This window comes from Lathamus discolor, chromosome 5 (genome assembly GCF_037157495.1).
Source record: "Lathamus discolor isolate bLatDis1 chromosome 5, bLatDis1.hap1, whole genome shotgun sequence".
NCBI lineage: Eukaryota > Metazoa > Chordata > Aves > Psittaciformes > Psittacidae > Lathamus > Lathamus discolor.
The window spans coordinates 73,418,195-73,442,746 of NC_088888.1; the positions used below are offsets into that span (position 1 = coordinate 73,418,195).

At 43.4% G+C, this 24,552-nt stretch overlaps 1 protein-coding gene across 7 annotated transcripts in view; it reads left to right on the forward strand.

Moving 5' to 3' along the window:
• The window catches only part of BACH2 (BTB domain and CNC homolog 2), a 188,567-nt gene that overhangs the window by 85,960 nt on the left and 78,055 nt on the right, over positions 1 to 24,552 (forward strand). For 4 of the 7 annotated variants that reach the window (XM_065681224.1, XM_065681226.1, XM_065681227.1 and 1 more), the window contains 2 exons: positions 2,105 to 2,213; positions 20,653 to 20,805. The gene's annotated coding sequence lies outside the window, so the exon portion shown is untranslated. Of the gene's footprint in view, positions 1 to 2,104; positions 2,214 to 10,724; positions 10,842 to 20,652; positions 20,806 to 24,552 lie in introns of those variants that run through there. The other 3 variants (XM_065681225.1, XM_065681229.1, XM_065681231.1) reach the window with 3 other exon arrangements.

Genomic DNA, 24,552 nt, shown 5'->3' on the forward strand with positions numbered 1-24,552 from the left:
GAAGGTGTCGACACCTCAGCCAAATGGATGCCTTGGTTATCTCCTGATGCCTTGTTTCTCTCTGTCCTAGGCTTTGTTTCTTTACCTTGATGTAGGCTAGCGTGGGGCTAACGTTTTATGTTAGCATCACCACTGAAACACTGCTCATTTCAGCTGACAACACCTTTGTGCCCATTACCGATTGCAGGCTTAAACTAGACAGATTATCCTGGCCTGAGGAAGAAGAGGAGGAGTTAAAATTTAAGAGCTGCCACTCGTGTGCATGAGCGCTGACTAGCGCTTACTATCTGGAGTGCGTGGAAGTCAATTTAGACCTTCTCTGATGAATGCTGCAGCTTTCCCCCACCCCTCCCATACAGAGCTATACAGAAGAATCGAGAAATAAATGCGCTTGCTTAAGATAACATTGTGTGACAGCTGAGAACAATTAAAACTCTTACTTGCAGCTATATTTTTTCCCTTTCTTTTCTACAGTAGGAGGCTGGTGTCTGCAGCTCTGAGTAGTTGATGCAGGGCCTGATCTTATCTAGAGCAAGTATCATGCGAGGTTATTTATTTTACAGCCTCTTCTGCTAGTTTTGCACAACACACAGATCTTGGTAGATGGGAAAGGAATTTTTTTTCCCTTACTAGAGTCTTTTTGGCAATAAACACACGCCTAACTGTAAGAGAAAAAACTTTCACAACCAAGCTTGTTTTGTGAAGCCCAAACATTTGCGACGCTTACAAACCTTCAAACTTTGCATAATGTGCCCATCCCTGGTCTCAAACATGAGGTGGCAGAAGAGGGAAGTGTTACTTTTTTAAACCAACAACTTATGACTGTGTCAACACATGACAATTTGTCAAAGCTTGGTGTAGCGGTGCTGTAAATTAATTTTTAGCATCAGTTGTGAGTGGTAAACACTTTGTGCGGTGTGAACAGCTCTTAGTACAGTGTGAGTTGTAGCAGCTTGTGAGCTACCCTGAAAGAAAAAAACAAAGCGAAGGAGGGAAGGATAACAGCTCGTTTACTAGTACAAAATGGATCTGAGTCTGCAAAAGCTCAACATGTGGTATTTTTTTCCACCTCCATACCAGTCAGCTCAACGTTGAGAATTTGGGGTTTCCACTAATAATATAATCACCCGCAAAGTTGGGAAACCACAACCTTCCATCCCATGCACCAAGTAGTGCCTGATAGCAAACAGGTTTCTCAGGCTCATAGGTAGGTGAAGTAGAGCTCTCTCTTTTACCCCTGGGTTTTGCCTTTGCTTGCTTGCTTGTTTGCTTTAAAAGCAGAACATGTCCGGCAAATGCGAGCATGCTCCTTTGTTGAGAAGTCTTGCGTAAATGGCTTAAAATGTCTGGGGAAAAATATAAGATGGCAGCCCAAAGAGAAATGATGGGGGCTGAGTGCTCTATGTTCCCCGCTTGTCCCCTGGCTGTTTCTCCTTGCCCATCCCAGCTGCTGTGGTGGGACTGACAGTGACGGTTCATACAAAGGGAGTTGACACGATGGAAGGAAATTATTTGGTACAAAACGCCAGAGAATATGTATTGTAGAAAACAGCTTTTCAGATACACACCTATTTTAACCTGTCACTTTAGCAGAACAAGCAGTAATAACCTCCCAACCTAACAATGACTGTTAAGTTGAACATTAATTCACTCAGTTGTTCAATTGCTAACATGTCTACAACTTACAAGTGAACACCCACTCAAGAGGGAGAAAAAAGAAGTTGGTGCCTGGAATTCCTGGCCTTGCTGAAATCACCTACATTTTTTGGCACCAACACCAGTATTTTGTCTTGCGTTTCCTGCAAGTGTTTTAAAGTAGAACTAGATGAGAAAAACAGCTGCGTGCATTTGTTTGCTGCTTTGATATGCTCGGCATGGGGCTTTTTACCCAAGCACAGTCACTCTCAACTTCATCACCCTGGGTAGGCTTTGACTGTGCCTTGGAGCTTGTTCCTGTAAGTGGGCAGCACACGTGAAGCTTGGCATGAGAACTGGTATCAAGTCTTGCTAAAGCTAGTTTTAAGCTGGTTATGGTTTTAAAAAGAAAGATGACTTTGTTTGCATATTTGCTCACAAAGAATTTTGATTTTATTTCCTTTTCTAGATATAACTGTAGGTGCTGCTTGTATGAAAGATCTGAGCCACACCATCCAGTAAACTGTCTAGAGCAGCAGCTGGCTTGCTTGGAAATCTCTTCCAGGACTGTGTTGTAAGTAAGTATTTTTGCAAAAGCAGCGTCAAATGGGTTCTTCAGTTTTGGGGTGTTCTTTAGACATTTTGGTCATTCTTTATAATTTCATCGTTTTACTCAACATCTAGTAGACAGTAGCAATGCATGTGGGAACATGAGCATTCCCATAGCATAGAGCTAAAGCACTTTACAGGCTCTTTGCTGACTTGCTCTAAAACTCCCCAGCACAGTACCCGAACACTTCTGAGAACAGGTGGCTACATGTAAGCCTAGAACAGAAACTGGCAAAATACGCATTGATCTCTTTTGTCATTCACTCTGTGCCATGCATGGTTTCTGAGGGTTCATCCCAGCCTGCATTTTTGCACTTCAGCCTTTTAGCCATGCTGATATAGCCCTGCTAGGGTAAATACTTTGTGGAGATTTTCATAAACTATGATCTGCCTAACTCAATTCGAAATAGTCTGTGAATAGCTGCCCTAACTGGGCCAAAAAAAGCACTAGTTGGTGTCATTGGTCAGGCTGTGGGTATAGCTAGGGACTTCACTACGCTGTGAATGGCAGTGACTTTGGTCAGCTGCATCTGTCTCCATGATGACTGAGTGTTGATGAAAAAGACCACATTTCAGGTTACAAGCCAACTGCATTGAGTATGGCATGTAAGAACATGTTTACTCTTAAAATGAGTAACATCATCCTGGAAAACTTGGAGATGTACACCAAGAAAACCTTATCATGTCATTTATACAGTTTCTTTTGAAAGCATGATCCATTCGAGGATGTTTGTGACCTGAAATTTTTTAACTTTTATTTCTTTCTATATTGCCATCAGTTTTCTTTTGCTGATGATGTGAGCTATAAGAAGTATGATACAAGAAGTATTTAGAACTTAAGAGCATTTCCCTTGAAGTGGCCACTGATAATACAGTCTCTTCAGAGAGCAAGGGTGGGAGAGTTAGTGACTTAGGGCTCAAATCACACAGTTAAGCATATTTTACAAGCTGCTCACACTCCTTGGCACCTTGCAGAATATTCCCTATAAGTTACATTGGCTGTACATAAACTAGCTTAAAAAACACACACACATATATATATATATATATGCTAACCCCATCACCAGTTCCCTCAGCTGTTCCTTATCAGACTTGTGCTTCAGACCCTTTACCACCTTCATTGCTCTTCTCTCAACATGCTTCCGCACCACAACGTCTTTCTTGCAGTGTGGGGCCCAGAAATGAACGCAGTATTCTAGCTGTGACCTCACCAGTGCCAAGTACAGGACAGTGATCACATCCCTAGTCCTGCTGGTCATGCTTTCGGTGCAGGAGGCAGGAGCCTGGCTCCCCCAGGCGTGACGAGTGCTTCTGGTCCTTTCTCATGTGGTGCCCCACTGCTGGCTGTCCTGGTCTGGCATTGCTGCAGAGTTGCCCGTAAGCCTTGCGATTGTTTCAAGGGGAACTGCTTGCTTCATTGCTATTAGTGCTGGATTTCAATCCAGTTTATGTCATGGTGTTTGGGGCACTGTGGCACCAGGAGCTTTGCTCTGGTAGTTGCTACTTACGTGGTAGAGCAGGGTTGGACCTGGTGTTGCGGGGCACGCGCTACTGAGACAATTTCTATTATACTAGTTCCTAGAAGGATTCACTGTTCCAGCATGGCTTTCTGCCTCATATCCTTCCAATTTAACTGTATTAGTCTGTTTAATGGTGCCAGAAGGCCGCATATTGGCTCTCTGTGAAGTCTGAAACAGTAGATGCGTGCTTTTAAATAGTTAAATAAATGTTAATTATGATTCACAAATAGTTTTTTCCCCAGCTAGTAAGTACTATCAAACATCGAATTTTTCAGTCAATAACTGTATTTCCAGCTGCCGAGTGGGACGAGCAATATTTTCAGAGGGTTGTTTTTGCAGCTGCTCAGCTGCTTTGAGTAAAAGTCTTATGTTATTTTGCAAGGCTTGACAGCCTTGGATGCACAGTGGGCACAAGTTACTGAAAGCCTGTGGTGGAAGTGGAATGATGACAATCCTCTGATGTACCGTGGTTAGCTGTGGATAGTTTGGGCTGCATCCAGATAAGCTGAAAATAGCGTATTGGGCACTTCTGATAGCTTGTGGTTTGCAGTGTTTTCTTTCTCACTGCATTAGTTATTACACAGGTGGAAATTAGCTATTGAAGAGAGGGAAAGCCTCTCAAGATCTTGAGATCTTCTGTAAGGGATTCAGCCAGGCTGGTCAGAGGGTTACCAGAGATTTATGAAGTAATAGTTTGACATGTTGCACCTCCTTGCAAATAATATAATACCACAGAATTTTGCCTTAGAAATACGTATTACACACCTTTCACTGGAAGATCTTAAGATGTTTTCAAATACCAATTAAGCCACAGATCATTATGATAGTGGAAGAGACAATGTTCTCACGTGCTGTGAAGTCTACCCTGGCTGTGAGCACATTGCTAAGGTTTGCCCAGTGATTCATTAGCTGAGCCGGTAAAACATTCTGGGCTCTCTGATGTGGTGGCTTACTGGTAGCTGTTCTTCAGCCGATTGCTCATTTTGACGTGAGGCATAGCAGTATCAGACCATTTACTTCAGAACTTACCTTTTTTGTGCATCTCCTTTCTCTGGTTTTCCCACCCGATCTGCTCTGCTGCCTCACAAGGCTGATGTTTGCATAAGCAGTTGCTGTAATTCTTTGAAGCTGTGAATAAGACGTCTCCTACTAAATATCACTGCTGTGCTTTGATGAATCCATAGTCGTGAGTGCAGGGTGCACAAACAAAGGATACTTAACACTGAGAGCTAGAGGGAGGCTGACGTTGGAGGTGAGAAGACCGAATCGTGAAGGTTAAATTCTTTTTAATGTTCAGCAGTGACAATAAACAAAAAAGAAGCAGAATAAAAAGTTTCCACAAAGCAGAAGTGTGAGTGAAATGAAACGTAGTGGCTAGACAAATTAAAACAACCCACATTCATTTAAAATCCCCACCAAACTTAAATTTCAAAGCCCCAGTAGAAGGGGTGATCTGTGAGCCACCCAGCTTGGACTGGGCATCCAACTGGAACTCATGGTCTGGGTTCAGTTCCCCACCTCAGTCACAGGTTTCCTGTGCGTTTTCAGGCAACCTCCTTCATCTGCCCCATGACCAACTTCCTCCTTTGTACAGCGGAGATGATCCTCCTCCCATCCATTGTGAAGTTGAAGTCTACTGATGCTGCTGAAAGACATGGATGTTGTGACTGGGAGAGCCACCCCAGGGACTACAGTGAGAGGGATGCTTTTCCTCACAGGGGATAATCACCCATGCTGCTTGCATTTCAGTGTTCGAGAGTGGAGGAAATGATTTCCAGATCTAAAGGGTTGGGTTTTTTCTTTCCAAGTCTTTCAGGCCTATTTCTCCTGGAGTTTGGTTGCCCTGGTGCAGCAGCAGGCATTTGAAGTATTCCCTGTCTCTCGCCTTGCTCTCAGTCTGTCTGCTTACGGCTTTGAGTCATTCGTGTCTGCTCAACACACACGACCCACACAAACCCAGCGGGATCAGAAATGCAGCTTCTGTCATCTCCCGAGTTACGTGGAGATCTCTTGACATTTAAATAAAGTTGTGTGTAAGAAATAAACCAAAAAGTGCTTGGGCTGGTCAGAGGGTTACCAGAGATGGCACTAGCAGTTGAGGAAGGTGGTAGTAGGGAGTGGGCCACCACCTTCCCAGCCTCTTGTCAAGGTGTGCACTGGCACAGTGTTGCTGCACTTGCTGAGGGTGGCCTTCAGCCCCTCTGCTCCTTCACTCAGCCCCTGCTATGCAGATACTCATTTAAGTGATTTTTACATGAATCTCACCCAGCGCTGATGCAAATTCTGAGTAAGCAATCAGAACTGGCAGGTGACATGCCTTTTGAGTTGTCCTTTTATCTCCTGTGGGTTGGGAGTTAAATTTTTGTCACCCCTTACAGGAAATACTTTTCTCTGGGAAGAGAGTGTGGAGCCCTATAAGCTCTTTTTTCTTCTCCAAACATTAGTAATGCTCTTCTCCAGCCTGCTTCTCACTTGAAGAGACACAGTGCCGCTCTAGGTTGACTGTTGCATCTATCCCAAACCTCTAAGCATGACAACTTTCAATTGCAGCAAAAGCGATGTCTCTTCCCTTCCAAGGCTGGTTAGCTCGGAGTCCACTGCCACAGGATGTTTTGAAACATGGTGCTGCTGACACTGGATGTTTCCTCTCTGCTTGCAATGATTATACTTTTTCCCAGCTGGTAAAACTGGGAATTCAGTCTGCTTACATTTCTAAAGGACTGGTAACTGAAAATTCAGCAACCACTCAGTTGCTGTTTCAACCCTACATGTAACGAGTTATTGAGCTAATTTAGTTTTATACTGAAGAAGTGATTTTCCTCCTGCAAATCAGGAAGGCTGTTTAACGCGGTGTAATTGACTTTGGCTGTAAGATTCAATATACTTACCTAGGATTATGGTTCAATAAAATCTAATTGTGCTGAGAGCAACAGGAATCATAGAAACACCCAGGGACTGTTTTCCGCCTTTCCTGTGGACAAGCTGAATTGGATATCTCCTGATATCTGCTTGCTCTGCACATTGGGAGGAACAGCTTGAGATGGCACTGTCTGGCATGGGGAGGTGAAGCCAAGCAGCTGAAATGATGGGTAGCCTTCTTCAGTCAGTTTTACATGAGTGACTGTCATTTCGGCATGCTCTGCCCGTGTCAGGCTGGGGGAACAGGAAGTAGGCTGCGTCTGGTTTCATTATGATGGTGATAATAATAGGATCCATAGGGTATATGAGATTAAAAGCCCTATAACATTGCAGGCCAAATTGTGCGCAGAGAACAAAACCTGAAATCAGTTCAGTGCCTAAACATCCTTTTGTCTTACCTCACCCACTGTAGAAATAAATATGGGAAAACAAATATTTATTCATAGTTTCCTCGTATTATTTACCAAATAGGAAGCTGGGTTAAGCCAGTTTCTACATGGAAACATTTGCCGGCCATTGCGGATTGGCTTTTATAACTGTGTGGTATGATTTTGGAGAGCCTATTTGCCCAGGTATTCCTTAATGGGTTTTTCATCAGCCACTTTAACAAGTAGGAAAGCATCAGATTCAATTTTTTGCTTGCAGAGCTTCAGGAAATAGCATAGACTTTTTCAGTGCAATGAGGAACACTGGCACAGGTAATAAGTGAGTTGGGATGGTGCTGAACAAGGCGGTGTGGCAAGTGTCCATGTCACACACTGCGGCACACACCTTGTTTTTCTTTCTTCAAGGAGATAAATCCCAGACCACAGCCCTTGACCCAAGCATGAGCTTATGTCATTAGGATTGCTCACCTACCACCATTATTATTTTCTCAGTTATTTCTTCCAAGTATTAATTATCCTGTTGCAAGTAGGAAAGGAAGAATACACTTTCAGATCAAACTAACAGCTTTGGCTGGTTTTGGTACACTAACTTCATAGGCAGTAAAATATATAACATCCTTGGTACAGCATGTGCTGTGCTAATCATTCTTGATGTAACTGCCTATTTTTTACATCATTTTAAACAAATGCCAGGACTACAGAGATGAATAAAACAAGAAAATCAAGGCAGAACAGGCAGGTGTTGTGGTATGGGTTAAAAGCAAAACAAAGCAAAAAAAAAACAAAAGCCATGAGAATTGGAGAGAAAGGCTCTTTGACATGGCAAAATTAAACTGTAATTAACTAGGTGCAGAGAACCCATTTCTTACAGGACCAAGCAGTGAGTGTGGATCATGCCAGCCATCCCTGAAGCTGGAATAACCACAGTTTAAAAGCAGAGGAGGGAGCTTGCTAAGAAAATAGTTCTTTTTTCTGGTTATTGTTGGCTTTGATTTTGGCCTAGTGCGTGCTGGTTCTTACTACTGCTTTGGATGATAGTTAACTGGGATGGTGACAATACTGATATTAAACTTCTGTTTTCATCTGGCATGAAGCTGAAGAATAGATTCATGTAGTGCCCAAGTTTTCTGTTTGAGTTGACCTGTTATGGAGAACTAGATAAACAGTTAAAATACAGTCTTTGCTGGTTTAGTTAACTTTCTTTATGATGTGATGAACCCTGTTTTGCTTTCTTTCCCATACCTTTTTTCATCATGGCATTCAAGAGTTTGTGCAAAATAAAAAGCAATTACAAGTGGCACTTCAAATTTTGCTCAATTAGCTTGCACCTAAAGCACTAATGTACATTTTGTACATGACCTGCTGGTGTGCAACTCCAGACGGCAAATGGTTTGTTAGTATTGGCAATGCTCTCATGAAGCCAAATATGATTCTTTTGCTTGCTGGCTTGAGAGTGCAAAGTGCTTTTAATTCATATTCAGTTTTTCTCTGCTTCCTCTGTCTTGGTGTTGCCAGCCTTGTACCTTGGAATAATAAAACTTCAAAGAGTTTATCAAAGTCACAGTTGAAAGTATGTGTTACTGTAGGTTAGGCAGATAAAACCAGTGCTAACGAGGTGCAGTCACTTCTCAACTCTGGCCAAAATAGTCTTTTTCCTCACACTTTGGCAGTGTGGCTGTCCATGACTCCCTTAAATAGCTGAAGCAGGTGAAAATGTTGTTCGGAAAAATACGAGAACCTCTCCAAAATATTGCAGAGTTGATGATACACATTGCATTCCATGCTATATGCTTTTGTACTTAATTTCTAAAGCACAGTTGAGATTGCATCTTGTTTAGTATTGTCATAGGTTTGGTTTGTAAGTGTAGGTCTGCGGCTGTTTCTGATTTCAAAAGAGCTGTGTAAATTGCTTACGTGAAGACTTCTGTCACTGAAAAGCAAGACTTTAAATCCACTTCCGCCCCATTTGAAGGAGACACAGTACAATGTTTTGCAAATACTTGTAAGTATTAGTTTCATGTCCAGCTGCCTACCTCAGGGAAATAAAATCCAATGTCATCTTCAGCAGCAATAATTTTCTTCCTTATGCCACTTGTTTTATCATTTCTTCTCCTCCACCGCACTGGAGTTTGTCTGTCGTCTTGTTTTAAATTCTGCCATTGTATCGCTGTCAGTATTCAGTGTTTAGATGAGTCCTTCTCCATCTTCTCCAAAGTATAGTGAGGTTTTCTTATCTTCATGCCTTGTTTTTAAGCATTGTGTTAGCATGCTGTATAATCCATGAGTTACTGGTATAAGCTGAGAGTTGTGCTTCCAGCAACACTGTGGGTGTACTCCAGCTGCTCCTGGGCACTCAGTCTGTAGTGTCAGGCTGGCATTACCGCCAGGCAGAACCAAAACTTGGGCATAACATCAGCTCCACAGTACTGGCAGTTTTGGTCTAGAAAAAGGCTGATGTAGACATGGCCATGCATTTCTCACCCATCCAGGGGCATACTTGTAATAAGACCATGTATTCACTGTTAAATGTTTCAAATACTGACCCCTTAATCTGTAACTGTACGGGTCCATTTAACAGCCCCAGGCCCGGGTGGTACCACTGAGCCTGGTGCTGGTTGCTGTTGTCATCTCCTCTCCATTCTCATGCTAATTGCATAGCCTAATCTTCTTTCTGTCCAACTCTTAACCTGTATCTCCCTTTGATTTTTATTTTTTTTCCCCTCTCCTAATGATGTTGCTATTGCAGGGCAGATTCCCTGGCAGAAGACCCGCAGTACGGCTGTGTAGCGTCACCCTTATTCTGGTAGTAGCAACCACCCTCTTTTGTGTCACCTTTTCCTCAGAAAACACCACTAGAGGCAATTGCAGCCTCACTTGATCTTTCCCTGTTTAGAAGATGTGAAAATACTTAATGAGTCGTTCTGGGGAGGTGTGACCTGAAGAATGCAGACGTGTGGGAGCGTTTGTTTGTTGAAAGCATCAGGAGGGAAATCACACCGTTATCCGAGTACCAGTGTCGAAAGGTGGGAAATCGGCATGCTCTTTAAGTTTCACTGAACCCTGTTTCTTCTCCTATCTGTCTCTTCCTAGAAGGTACTTCATTTTGGAAAAGCGCAGGAAGAGGGGAGAAAAGCAGCTTTTAAATTCCAAGGATTTCCTCTGGGGGAGAGATCCCTCAGGGGAAGGAGGGAATTCTTCTAATAACCTTCGCAGCATTTAATTCCAAGAAAATGCAATAAAATCAGTGCTTCCACTGAGAGTTGGCAGTGTATTTTTTCCGTAACAAGACCTGGGTTTAGTTTCTTTGCAGTACTGTCTGATTCAGACTGTACCGAGTTGTCTGAGGAGAGCAAAATCTGGTTTTGACAGATGTTTCCCGTGATCTGGCAAATACAAACACTCCCGCGAGATGACAGGCAGCTTGTTTACATAAGAAATCTATTTTTTTAAACAACAACAAGAAAAAAAAAGACCAACAGAAAAACCACAAACACAAAGCAACATTCGGATCAGTCATTCTGATCAAGGCAGTGTCAATTATTAGGCTGTAAAGGGAACTGATGACTCAACTTAGGCACAGCACTGCGGCGATCTCCGATTTTCGGTTTCATAACATTCTTTTCAGGAATGCTTTTCATTCATACCTGATGTTTAAACATGTCTCTGGGAGCGTGCATCGTTCTGTGATCGGGATGCGAGAGACCAGTGTCAGCATGTTCTGAGAAGCTGTCCAGAATCTGGGAGGCATCCGTGTACCTCGGTGGGACACCAGGTGGGAGAGTCCTCTTACCCATTGCATCGCGCTCCGGGACTGTACCCGCACAGCACCGGTCTTGTCAGTCACCGCGTTAAATTGGTAGATAAATTCACATCAACAAAATTGGAAAGCACTCTGATTCAGAAAGCAAAATGTTTTCATCAGATCCCATGCTTAGTAATTCCAGCGAGCGTGCTTGTTAAAACGGGTGAGTCAGAAATGGAAATGCAAAGCATTTCTCTGAACGGTGGCCGGAAATTAGCTCTGAAAACTGAAACAAAGCCAGACCGCAGTTTTATCTATTTACTTAACAATTCTAATTCTCCGAAAATCCCTTTGTCTTTGTGAGACATTTCGATGCCCCTCTTGCAGTGCCGGTGTGATCCTTAGGTTGGATGATCAGCCATGTCAGGACCGTCTTGACGTGTCTTCATTTTTTGGTTTAAAAAAATGAGTTACCTGTAGGTAGCTTCATTGTCTGTGGCGCTGCCTGATTCTGTCACGGCGTGTGGTAGAAGCTGGTGGAAGTATTAGGCACGACGGGATGCTGTAATATTTGAGGTTGATAATACTGAGGAGGAAGTCCAGGAGAATCGAGTGGCATCACTCAGCTGCTTATTACCCAGTGCATAGGTTTGATATTTATACAGCACATGGGGCTATATGACTGTTCTGGCACCAAACACTCATTAATTTGGGCTGGCTGCTCCCCAGCTTAGCATGGAGAGGCTGTGGTGGTGACAGCCCCTTGGTTTGTAAGGACATAGCCCCATAGACTCTGGAATGAAAGCATAGGGAGGGTCATGAGTGTTTTGATGCTAATAGAGGTGGTCTTGTTGAAAACAAACCTCAAAAATCAGCATATTGGGTGACAGCGGCATTCTGGTCCTCATCCTGTACCCGGTGTTGCTGCTTTCTTCTCTGTTGGAGTCTGGATACCTGCTGCTTATACTTGCAAGTGAGTCAATGCTTTAGGCTCATTGCACGGCCTTGGACAATGTAGGGACTGCTTTCCTGGCAGCTGCTACATGGTCTGAGGCCCACAGATGTAAATCACCGTGGAGGCGTGCAAAGTAATGTAGGTGTTTAAGGGACTTACAATTCCCATGGCAAGTGTGGTGGAGTAGTGCTTGTTTGAAAGATAAGACAGTTTGGGTGATTTTTCTTAATTACGGTTTACCTAAATAAATAAATAATGCATATTCATGGCTTTAACTAAAGTAAGTCATGTTGAAATGTTTACCTCTCCTGAGGATAATTATTAAGGGTGGGGTGCGGGGTGCAGCAATTAATAGTAAAACATTTAGACAAGATTACAGAATGTTCTGATTGGAATAGTAAACATTATGCTAGAAATAAAAGCAAATGCACAGAGCTGTCTTGAATTAAAAAACCCCAACACTGAAACGCACTGAACAGAAGCAGTTCGGGCAAAGGGGCTGTGGTTTGGAGCTCTTCAGCATCACAGGGTTTCTTCAGTGTAAAGTTAATTGGCGGGTTCTCCCTCAGTTCCAATTCAGAGGAAAAAACGGCACAAATACTGGCATCCACAGAGATTGGTGTGGCAGCTGTAGTACTCATCAGCACCACTTTGAGGCTGGTGTGCGTTGGTTTTTAAACTGAGCAACAGAAGGTTTTTCACCTGTTTATATCAGTAGTAAACAAAACCCTTCATTTGTGTTGTGAAGCTCACACACCCCATTTTGTACAGTCCTTTGAATTAAATTCTTTGCTCAGCTGAGAGCTTGAAATTTGGACCCATCCTTTCATGTCTTTTGGCTACAGTTCCTTATCTGGTTAATCAGCTCAAAGAAAGCCAGCGATGTGTTCAAAGATTTCTGTGACAGCTGCATACCATTAGGCTTAATGATTGAAAAAGCCCTCCCATAATTGTAGTTTGGTGCAGTAAATACAGATTGGTCATTCAGTTTAACATATGGTAGTAAGATAACTGAGCCTTGGACAGGGGAGCTGCTGCTTAACCTTGTGCAGATGAAGCTTGAGGGGGTGGTGGAGCTCGTCCACCCTGTAACCTCAACCTACCTCCAGCTCTTCTGGAGCAGCACAGGAGTGCAGCTGAGCAATGCAGTGTATCTGCCTTTGCACTGGGTTGGGGATGAAAAAGAGAATAGAAGGGCAGAAAGTAGTTAGGAGCACCAGGACAGTCTGTGAGGACTTTATATCCCCACAATGCAAATGGGATGGGCTCTCCTTGCTCACTGAGGCATCTCTTGGCCAGTCGTAGAGCAGCAAGCTGCTGTCCTGTCTGGGTCATTCTCTAACTCAGGCATCTTTTGGGGATGAAGCCTTCCAGACCTCCTCCTCTAGACCAAATCAGTCCCTTCTAAGGTAGCATCAGAAGTGTTGGGGGTGCTTGCCAGCACCTAATGTGCCCCGTGCGCTGCGTCATATGTGCCCTGGATACCCTCTCATCTAGAAACCGAAAAGCGGCTTTTCTGTGACTGGAACTGCGGTCTGATTATTAGATGCCATGCAGCCTTTGCTCACGTCTGTAGCTACTGGAAGTAGCTGGCTGTGCTCCGAAATAGAGCAAGATGTCGAGGAATGAGCACTGCGGGTTGGGTTGCCTTGTTCCAAGCGCAGGTGGTGGGAACACCCGGTTGACTTTAGTCCTTGTGAGGCAGCTCCGCAGCTGCTTCTGGCTGATGAATTTCCTCGACCACATTTTCTTTCTCTGCTTTGGTGGGTCAGCCTTTTTCCCTGACTGAACTGCCTGCTCTGCAGGATCTACGCGTGGTGTCTGTACTCCAGGAGACAAGGGTGCTAATGGTGGGAGGTGTCCTGTTGGTCCATCTTCCCTGTAGCGGGGGGGGGGGGGGCAGTGTGTGTGATTTGATAAAGGTGACGTATTTTCCCCATCAAAAAAGTCTTTCTGGGTTCATCGCAGGGAGATTTCTGTAGGGCAGAAATACCCATCTCCACCTTTTTTTAGTAAGGTTTCTGGCAGTTTCAGCCACATACCTCCCGGTGAAGCCAGGGACAGCAAGGCAGCCAGAGCCTTGCGTGGTGTTTTGCAGGTTGAGAGGGCACTGCACAGCACAGTGAACCCAATATCAGCTCAACTAATTATCTGTGTATGAAAATTCCCCTGCTTGACATTTTGCCGTTAGAGGCTCTCTGGTAAGATTTATGACTTTGGCTAAAATGAAGTACCATTTCCTTTTTCTCAGCATTACTGTGCGTGGCCTCTCTGGCTTTTCTTGTTGAACAGACTTGAGTTTGCCCAACAGGGAACATATTTTTGAAGCTCTTTCCCATCATGATTGCACCTTTCTCTTCTTCTGTTTGTCACAAGCAGTGAAGATAACACACAAAGCATTTTTAGGTTTTTCACCTTTCTCCTGCTTGGCGTGAGGGTGAAGACGGAGAAGCTCAGAGGCAGCTCCTGCACATGAGATGCAGCACTGGCCAACTCTCAGCCCCACCACAGCTTGTGCAGGCTCATGGTAGACACATACCTCCATCAATGGGCTCCTTCTTCATAGCCAACGTGCAACTGTTGCATACATCATTTAGATGAGCTAAAGGATAATACCTGCTCTGTATTGCTTGCTTATGCCCTTATTTCACAGGCTGATGAAAATTGGACCATTGACTGAACTTTCTGAACTTGCATATGCATCACTGACTTCACCCTGATCTGAAATCACCTGAAAATTAGTTTATCTGATGCTGTAAAATGTCAGGGTTTTTTCCTGAGTACATAGGAAAAAAAGGGAGCAATATTGAGCTGCTGCCATCTCTCCCAGTTGCAGTTAGACATAGTTATTTTTGTATTAGAGCTTGGAGGAAAACCGGTAGAGATGCCAGATAAACCTTCCCAAAACAAACATTTGTGTTAATACTTAAATATTGTTCATCTTTCGCAGCATTTACTTATCTGTTTCCCACATGCTGAACCTTATGGAAAGTTTTTGTGGTTGACTGTGGCCCGTTCTTTCATTCTGTTAACTGTTCTCTTGATTTGCATTTTTAAAAAGAGATCAGCAGTAAAACTCTCACTGTGATAATCGTTCCAAGAGGGAACATCCTTTCAGCAGGGCATACATGCGTTCCTGTGGTTCACGTGTGTTGGGCAGGAGTCCGAGAGCCTGAACCCAGTGAGCTGCATCATTGTGTGCTGCCCTGGGAAGCGTCCTTACCCAAGAGACCTAGTGCTGGCTAGTCCAGTATTGTCGTCTGAGATGCCAGGCTCCGGAACAGCAATTTCATCCTCATCCCTGAACCATCTTATGTTCTCCAGTTTGTGTATTAATCAAAATTTCCAGTCCTTAAGGAGAAATAAGCCAGATATGTGAATTTTCGTCAGATCTGACACAAAGGATTAGGCTGTGACTTTGCTTTGTATTGGTTTTACTGCGTGGGGCACACTCATCTATGTCATTTGATAACATTCCTCTTACATCTAACCATTCTTTCATGAGTCATACCACCAAGATAAACTATTTTATCTTGATTTTCAGTCAAGTATATTCCAATGATAAAGTCACTCAGATTTTACGTGAAGAGATTTGCAAGTTCCTGTGGTGATGTTCTTGAACTACAGTCTCCCACTTCTCCTAGCCCAGCATGGTTGATGTGTCACAGAGTTGACTTCAACCAGAGGACAAGAGGGGGTGGAAAATTCCCCCCATGCCTATGCCTCAGCAGCTCTGCGGGTTTTCCATTTAAGCCCAGTTAGTGCTGTTAAGTGTAGCTGGGGAAAATCCAGTTGCAGACCCTGGAGTACTTCCCTGGTCATCGCAGGGCGGCAGCAGCTGCCTTCCCCTTCAGTCAGTCAGCGGCAGTTATCCTGCTGCTTCTCCTGATGACTTCAGTCATGGTTTCTAGACAGACTGCTGATTATCTGAAGAAATGGCCTAGTCTCATCTCCACTGACTGTTGACACAAGTCAACCAGATAGGGACGTACCACAGAGCCAGGCCTTGTGGTCCTAGGTGGGTACCTCCCTGCATCTGGTCCGCACCTCCCTGGTTGTGGTGGTCTTCTGCATCCCACCTCTGTGCACCGGGGAAGAAGCTGCTGTGCCCTTCAGACTCCTGGTTTTGGCTGCTTCTGGCCAAACAGTGCACGTGAGCTTAAGAGAAGTGATGGACGAGTTCTTCTTTGGAAAAACCGAGCAGGTTATTAGGAGGAAATTAAATGCGCTAATAGTGAAGCAGGCCATGTATCTTTTCTGACATAGGTATCAATAACATCCTGGGTCTAATTTAGAGATTTCAGGGAGAGATCCTGCACTAGATGTCAAGAGCACTGCAAATGCCTTCTCAGCCTCAAGCGATCCTTCAAGCAGTTGCAAGCTATAAATGTTCCAATGAAGCTGTCTCAACCAGAAAGAAATATTCTTCGGCTTCACCCAAAAGCACACAAAATGTAATGAAAACACATTTGCTAACCTGTGATGGTATTGCATGTAGCAGACTTGTATCCTTGACTTCACTGGGACTAATGACACTGCACATATGTGTAAGAAGCATTGCACTCCACCAAGTGAGGTGTTGCTTCAGAAAACACCAGCTCTGTTTGCACATCAGTGCTCACTTCTCCCTGCTCACTGGTGCACAGCTTTCCTTCCATACTTTTTCTCCAGTCCACGTCTGTGAGAAGCTCACGGCCTCATCTTGTCATGTGTGTTCCTTTTACTTACCCTGATTTTAGGCACCCATTGTAAACATTAGTGTGTTTTCAAACCCCACTGTGTACTTGTTACTCGTCTCCCTCATTGTCCACCCAACTTCTCTGTTTTTCTTGAGCATGATTGCATGGTTTAATGTGCCTGAAAGTATATTTCATGTGAATTGGAGTAATACCCAATGCGTTCATTGTGCGGTTCTCATCATCTTTATTGGTTTGTTCACTGCAAACTGAAGAACTTACCAGCTTTCCTCGTCTTATATGTCAAAGCTCTTGTTATTCTGCATTAACAACAAAAGCTCTCTTTGAAACATACCCTCTGTTTAATATAAATCCAAGCTGGAAGGTGTTTTTGTGAAGTACATACCTTTTAAGTTTCATGCTTCCTTCTGCCAGTTGTGGTGTCTGGTGCATCTTCCTTTACATTTGCATTCTTCAGTGCTAACTTGAGCCACCATGCAGTTCTGGAAGCCCTCACAAAGGAGAAAAAGCAACCTGATTAAAAAAATATGCAGAAGTCGTTAAACAATGTGAGTGTTTTAAAACACAATGTCTGTTTTGAAGTATTGTTATTTCTTTAGCTTTCTCTGCAGCTGTGAAGGCAAATGCTTTTTAAAGTAAAGATAAGGTTTCCTGGCACCCCCCATGACTTCAGGAACTGGGTCTTCAAGTTGGTGTAGAACAGTGGTTCTGTTGCTTCTCAGATCGTGTAACTGGTTGCCTACATATGGAGGTCTGTGCTGAGAGCAGAGATCTTGATGTGAGCAAGCCTTGGAGTGGACTGAGCGTCTTCCCCTGCCTAGGATCCAGCTCTTCCCATGCTGTAAATGTGGCTGGTCAGCATGTTAAAATGCTGAAACTCCTCTTCAGTAGATCCATTGTTGGCTCTTCTTTTTGTATAAGTTCAGTTTTCATGTATTCTGTGTAAGTTTGCAGCTGCAGCAACAGTTTTGCTTTTAACAATTTGCCTGTTTCAGAAAGTTCTTTTATTGAATGGAGAGCATGAAGAAGGTCCCGTGTTGAGCGTAGGCAGGGGAGTTGGGTTTCATTCTACCCTAAGCTGACCCCTGGGCAGAGAGATTCCTGCTTTCGTGTTTTAGATCATGTGTAAAACCTGATGCTGGCTGGATCATCCTGTGTAGGGCAATAATATCTAGGGAACATGGGGTGATACACGAAGTGAGACATTTGCAGAAGGGAATGAAATGTTTGGGATGTAGCCTCATGATTTCTACAGCAGTGAACATCAATCACACCTTCTCAGAAAAGCATGGCATTGGAAGTGTGTGCGTGTGTGTGTGTGTGTGTGTGTGTGTGTGTGTGTGTGTGTGTGTCCGTCCCCAGCTTCTTTTCTTGTTTCCCTGTTCTCCACTTCTGTTTATTCTCCTTTCTTTCTGATATGGTGTGGCAAGTGCAACTTTATCTCGGAAAACTGACTTGTCCTTGAAAGCACAGAGCCTTCTCTGGTTTTATTCCTTTTGCCATTGAGAAAGCAATAGTTATTTTTGTTCTACCAGTGATTTATGACTGAACAGATCTGGAGTTTATATTTTTAGTTTTATAGGCAATTTAGATAATGTATATTTGTGACCATAAATATTTGGTCCTCTCAACAGTCTGTCAATGAATATTATGCCCCGTTGGAGGAAATGACATAAACTGACTGCACACAAGCATTGTATTCCTGGCATTGCCTCATGATTCTTTTCAAGTACCCATATAGGTAATCCTTAAATGTAGCAGTATTTAGAGCATCTGTTGCTAAATCATCTAGGAGAGTGCCATCCAGAAGAAATAACCTGCTTCACATAAGTGATCTAGTTCTCTAGAAGGCTTGGAGTAAAATGGTGTAGCATCAGTCCTGAGAAAACATTGAACGTATAAGCATGCTTACAAAAAACAACAATCAAACCTCTTCAATTTGCTCTGCTCTGATTTATTTTTTGACCTTTTTATGAAGTCAGCAGACATTTCTTCAGAAACCAGAAGTTTTTACTGAAGAGTTAATTTTGCAGATTTCAGAAAAATAGCGGTAGGATTTTTAACTTCCCCTCACCTCCCCCCTTTATCTAGCTTTATCTAGTTTGTGGTCATTCTGCAAACACAGCCCTTGCAATAATCCTAGGAAGATAGATAAATGCCACTGCTTGTACTACTGCTGTCCCCTTCTGTTCAAAAGAAAATCATATCCCTTTCCACTCCCAATCACAACTTTATTCAAGTAAATAGTAGTTAAGCATTCAGGTGTTTCTTTTCCCCAGGTAAACAGTAAAGTGTTGGGCACTGGCAACTTGAAAACTCCAACTTGAAAACCCCTGTAGCTTAAAAAGAATTACTTCGCCTTCCACAAGTATTTCCTTCCCACCCTCCTCCCCAACCACTTCAAAGTGTGACCACTTCATTGATAGACAGGGGGATGCCTTTTCAAGTCAGCTGGGACTGGTCATTGGGTGAGATCTGGGCTGTTTGGGGATGCTGGGACCTGGGTGCTGGGAGGGGTGTCACCCTCTTCCGGCCCTCCCTGCCCCTGAGTGACTCCCTTCCAGGGACTGAGCCCCAAACCCCTTGCACATCAGTGGCAGCACCATGAATTTGCTGTGGGCACACACAGCAAACTTAATGTTTTCTTCCCTCTCCAATTTTCTTTTAAAAAGATTGGCGTGACAGGCAGCTTTGCTTAGGGTGGATGGAGGAATAATATGCACATTGCATTGACCTGGGGGTACGAAACTATGCTGATGGTGTTTCCTTTCTGAAGCTCCCCAGAATAAAGTGGAACAAAGGAACAAATTTGGTGTTCTTGACTCAAATTCCTAGCTGAAATCAAAACAAAGCGTTGACAAAAGCCAGTGTTGTTACTTAAAGTCTGTTCGATCATTTTGCCGGTTTTGTTGGAACACGTTTCTGAAGTGATGTGCAGTTTCATAGAACCACAGAATGGTTTGGATTGAGCTTAAAAGCTGATCTAGCTTTTAACCTGGTCACTAGCCCAGGTTGCTCAAAGCCCCATCCAACCTGGCCATGAACACTGCCAGGGATGGGGCAGCCACAGCTTCTCTGGGCAGCCTGTGCCAGGGCCTCACCACTCTCATCATAAAGAATTTCCTAGTATGTGTTCATAAGTATGCACATACCTGTGGTATGATCTAGTAGAATAATCACAGAAGTGTTAGTTTTCCTGTAATTGTTCTCAGAGGCCTCATATGTCTGGGTGCTGTACGAATGCGAGGAAAACAGTCTTTGTTGTAAGGTTTCTACAGCTTAAATGTAAGAGGAGGTATATAATGGCATAATGTAATTGTCATATTTGACATAAAGACCTCCTGTTGTTTAAAAAAAAAAAAGGAGCAGCTCCCCGATAGAAGGAGGAAAGGAAAGGAAAGGAAAGGAAAGGAAAGGAAAGGAAAGGAAAGGAAAGGAAAGGAAAGGAAAGGAAAGGAAAGGAAAGGAAAGGAAAGGAAAGGAAAGGAAAGGAAAGGAAAGGAAAGGAAAGGAAAGGAAAGGGGAGAGGAAAGAGGAAAGGAAAGGGGAGAGGAAAGAGGAAAGGAAAGGGGAGAGGAAAGGAAAGGGGAGAGGAAAGAGGAAAGGAAAGGGGAGAGGAAAGGAAAGGGGAGAGGAAAGAGGAAAGGAAAAAGGAAAGGAAAGAGGAAGGGGAGAGGAAAGAGGAAAGGAAAAAGGAAAGAGGAAAGATGAAAGGAAAAGAAGAGGAAAGGAAAGAGGAAAAAGGAAAGGAAATGAAAGGAAAGGGGAGAGGAAAGGAAAAGGGAGAGGAAAAAGGAAAGGAAAGGGGAGAGGAAAGAGGAAATGAAAAAGGAAAGGAAAGAGGAAAGGGAGGAAAGAGGAAAGGAAAAGAAAGAGGAAAGGAAAGAAGAAAAAGGAAAGGAAAGGGAAAAGGAAAGAGGAAAGGAAAGAGGAAAGAAAAGAGGAATGGACAAAGGAAAAGAAAGGAAAGGGGAAAGGGAAGGAAAGAGGAAACAAAAGGGAAGAGGAAAGGAAAAAGGAAAGGGAATGGAAAAAGGAAAAGAAAGGAAAGGGGAAAGGGAAGGAAAGAGGAAACAAAAGGAAAGAGAAAAGGAAAAAGGAAAGGAAAAAGGAAAGGGAAGGGAAAAAGAAAAGTTTTCTGAAGATCCAGTGCTTGAATTTTTTAATGCCTACCTTTATTTTATTTTAGGTTGCTATCGACTTGAGTTGCCAGAGCATTGCCCAACAAAGCTTTGGAGGGCCACTTCTTGATGGATTGCTGCAGCCTCTTACTTTCTCCACTGGTCCTGTTCCCTGCATCGTGAGAACACTTTAGCCAGCACAGAACCTAGAAAAGTTACATGTAAGTCATTATTCAAATTCCTTTCTATTTAAAGAAAAAATAAAAGAAAAAAAAAAGGGTCTTGGGGCGGCAAGGTGGAGGCAGTAAACATCATACTTTAGAAAAATACTGTAAAAGCTGTAATTCAGCATCAGACATTAGGTGGTGAATAAATTGTTATTGAAATAGTTACTTGCTTTTTTAACCAAGATGGTGATTGTCATTTTGAAGGCTTTTCTAAGTGTTCTGCTACCACAGTAAGCCATAGCAAGAAGTACTTAAAATAGATTTCTTCACCCCACCCCCCAACTACACTTTGTTTTTCTCCACAACTGGGTAAGCGTGTGTACACTTACCATGGTGTGATGTGTCGAAAACACATGTGCTCTGCTTGAGTTCGGAGGCCACCATTTGCTCAGCAGGACTGCAGGCATCCCAGTATTTTTCTCACCATAGAACCCCTATCCTCCTTCTTTGGGGTTTCCAGAATACTTCCCCTGAAAGGAGCCCTCTTGCTGCTTCTCCTTTCAGCCTGCTGCCCCCAAAGGCCCTTTAAGCATCAGTAGTATCTTCTTTGCCACCTCCAGTGCCCCCCATGTGGAATTATGTGCTCCACCTGGCTGTAGGAGGGTGGAGAAAGCTGTGCACAGATCTGCTAGGGTCAAAGGGGATTGAGGAGGCTGCAGGCTCCTTACTCTCTCCTCAGTCTTGGTTTGTAGTTCCTGGTGCATGTCCTGTGCTTTGATTTTTCCTCCCAGGACAGGGAGCGGCTGTGGCTCTGTGCACACGTTTTGTTCCCCCATCATGGCTAAATCCTCCTCTCAAACCTCACATAGCATAAGACTGGCGCCGAATCAGTGGGCTGTTCTAGAGAGGGAAAACAGGTCCGATCCTTTTTAACTCGTTTGGGGTTCTAACCGTCATTCTGGCGTGAATCTGCAGGTGGAAGTTCTTTGGACCATTGTAAGTATGACATGGATGTGCTGTCCAGAGGGTGGGACACCTCCGAGCTGCCAAGTTTGGAAAAAGGCTTGAGCACAATTTTAATGCTTTAGTTTTTAACATAAAAGCAGGTCTCGTTGTGGTTAGCAGGTTTTCATCTTGAAGATGATGGGGTAAAGCAGCTTGGCAAAAGGCGGTCTGAGCCAGAGGTAATACAAAGTCACGGTTCACAGTGTGGCACTGTGCATGTTCCTGCCCTTGTTCATGCACTGCACTAACAAATGTATACAAGGCATTTCAATAATTAATCAGCACAGGGCAGTGAAGCTGGCCTCAGCACTCATTGCTGGTCAGTTTTTCTTGAATGCTTACACAGTTGGTAATTTTAGAAACTGATTTGTAATGCTACTTCTGAAAATATAGGAGTATCTTGGAATTGAAGAGCTTATATTAGAAATACACCTTCACTTAAGTTACTTTATTTGCTTAAGTGACACCAGAAGAATTATTTAAAACACGAAATATCCATTGCAGAGGGGGACAGGGGGTTTAATGCATGCGGGGATTCATTTTCTAAAGAGAGGGGAAAATATTTTCTTGTGCAATTAGTATCAGGAAAAATAGTAGTGAAGGTAGTAAGGAATGGAGAAAGGGTGGGTTGTCATGGAATTTGCTGTCAAATAAGCCTTACAAGTTGTTGGTTTGATTTTGTTTTCCGACAAAGGGAGGGCATTGCCATTTCATTGTGAGCTTCACAATATGTGGTGCAATTATTAATCAAACCTGCAATAGCAGGAATCATCTGACTGCAGGACAGTTTGGGGTCTGTTTTGAAGCTTGTTTCTAGCACTTGTCTTAAGAGAGGAAAACTTGAAACTAAGAGTTGTTAACAGCTAGGCAGGCAGAAGCAACACATTGTTCATTAGTCCTACTTAGCACCATTCCCATGAGGTTTGGAAGCCTTATTCATAAATTTTTGCAGGCTTTTCTCATGATACTTGAAAAGCTTTATCATTAGGCATCTTGTAAATTCACTATTAAAAACTCTTTCAGAGGAAATAACTTTAAGAGTGGAATCTTTCTTAGGTCTTGAAAAAAAACAGCCAGAAACTGAATGGACATAAATAGAAAAAACCCTCTCATTCCAAGAAGTGCATAGCAAGTTTGTCTTGGTACTTCTTGAGCTGCAAATAATCAGAGGTCTCCATTTCCAACAGCAAAATAGGTCTGAGGGCCAAATAAACTTGAAAACCAGGATATAGAAGCTGTCATCAAATACATGTTTTCCTTACTTCTTTTTAACTGTAGTCTTGTGCTCAAGATAAGTCGGACTTTTAAAAGATGATGTGTGCTCTGCATTGTAGGAAACACATGTATGACCTGTTAGGTTGTTGGCCAGGGTTGTACCCATTGTGAATGCAGATCCGTGCTGGCAGAAGTAGATGCCAGGGCAAGCTGATGATTGCTTACTTAATTTTTGAGTGCGTCCCACTGGCTGGCTTGTTTTGATACAAACTCTGCTTGTAACAATTACCTTGCTATAGCAATTCCATAGAGAGAAGCGAACTTTCTCTTGTTCATTAGCCCTGTCAGAAAGAGCAGTTGCACCAGGCTGACCCAGCTGTAACAACCATATTCTCCTTGCTTTTTCCAGGGTGCAGTATATTTCCTAAACAAGTATGCCTTCTCCTGGCCTCCTTCCATTTATCACTTAGCTTTTATAAAGCTAAGGACACTGATTAATATGATCTCCATAAAAATAATACATATTTGATGTTTAAATTCAAAGCAAAAGGGGTCTTCCTTATTCTGACAGAGCAGATTGAAAAGTCCTGTTACGGTGCATGTGCTGAGATAAAAAACATTTCTCCAGGTCCCCTGGGAATTAATCCTGGGCAGGTTAGACCATGTGTATGATAATGAGGGAGTACAGGAATTAGGGAAAAGCTATGCTCTTTGCTGAGCGACTCGCAGTTTATTATCCTGAGCAGTTGCTTATGGCAGAGTATGGATGGGGCTTTGCTCAGGCACTGGGGACGTGGCTGCGGCTTGGAGCACATGCTGGGGCAGGGTTGCTGGCATCCCAGCAGAGACGGGTGGTGATTCCTAGCAATTTCCGCACCCTGCTCACATTTCTCCGTTTGTTTTACCCCTGTGTGTTTTCCTTTGAAAGCAGCAAAAATAACATCCCATCAACAGTATTCTGCATCTAATAAACTGTCCTGATTTGTGCTGCTTGTCCAGTGGTCAGAATTCAGCCATTCAGGTGCTTTGTTCAGGAAAAGCAAAAAGGGTAATCCAAACCACAGGAACGCCTGCACACAAATTTCCTATTTGCTAGCTATGAGCTCTTCAGAACGCTTCAGAAATTTTAGCACAGATTTCTTGAAGCCTGTCCTACAGCCATCTGTAGGCAGATGTAAATAATGTAAAATTTTATGATGCAGATTCTGGTGATTAAATGTCTGTCACCCGCCTACCACAGCCTGGGAAAAACGTATCTCAAAAATCTGCACTGAAAGGTCAGGTAACTTGGCTGAATTAAGAAGGAAATCGGATTTTTGGAGGCAAAGTCACATCCCTTTGAACACTGACTTACCGAACACTCCTAACGCTCAGTACAAAACCCAATTCCCAAGGGCCATGGCCATACCTGAGGACGTGATGGTTTTATCCTCCTGGATTTTGATGCAAGATATGGCCATGTCTGGATTTCATGATGTTTCTGGCACGTTTTCATGCTGGAGTGCTGTTTTTATAGTGGAGAAGGTGTGTTCTGACCCATTTTATGGTACTGGCATGTCGGGGCTCTGTACATCATGCACC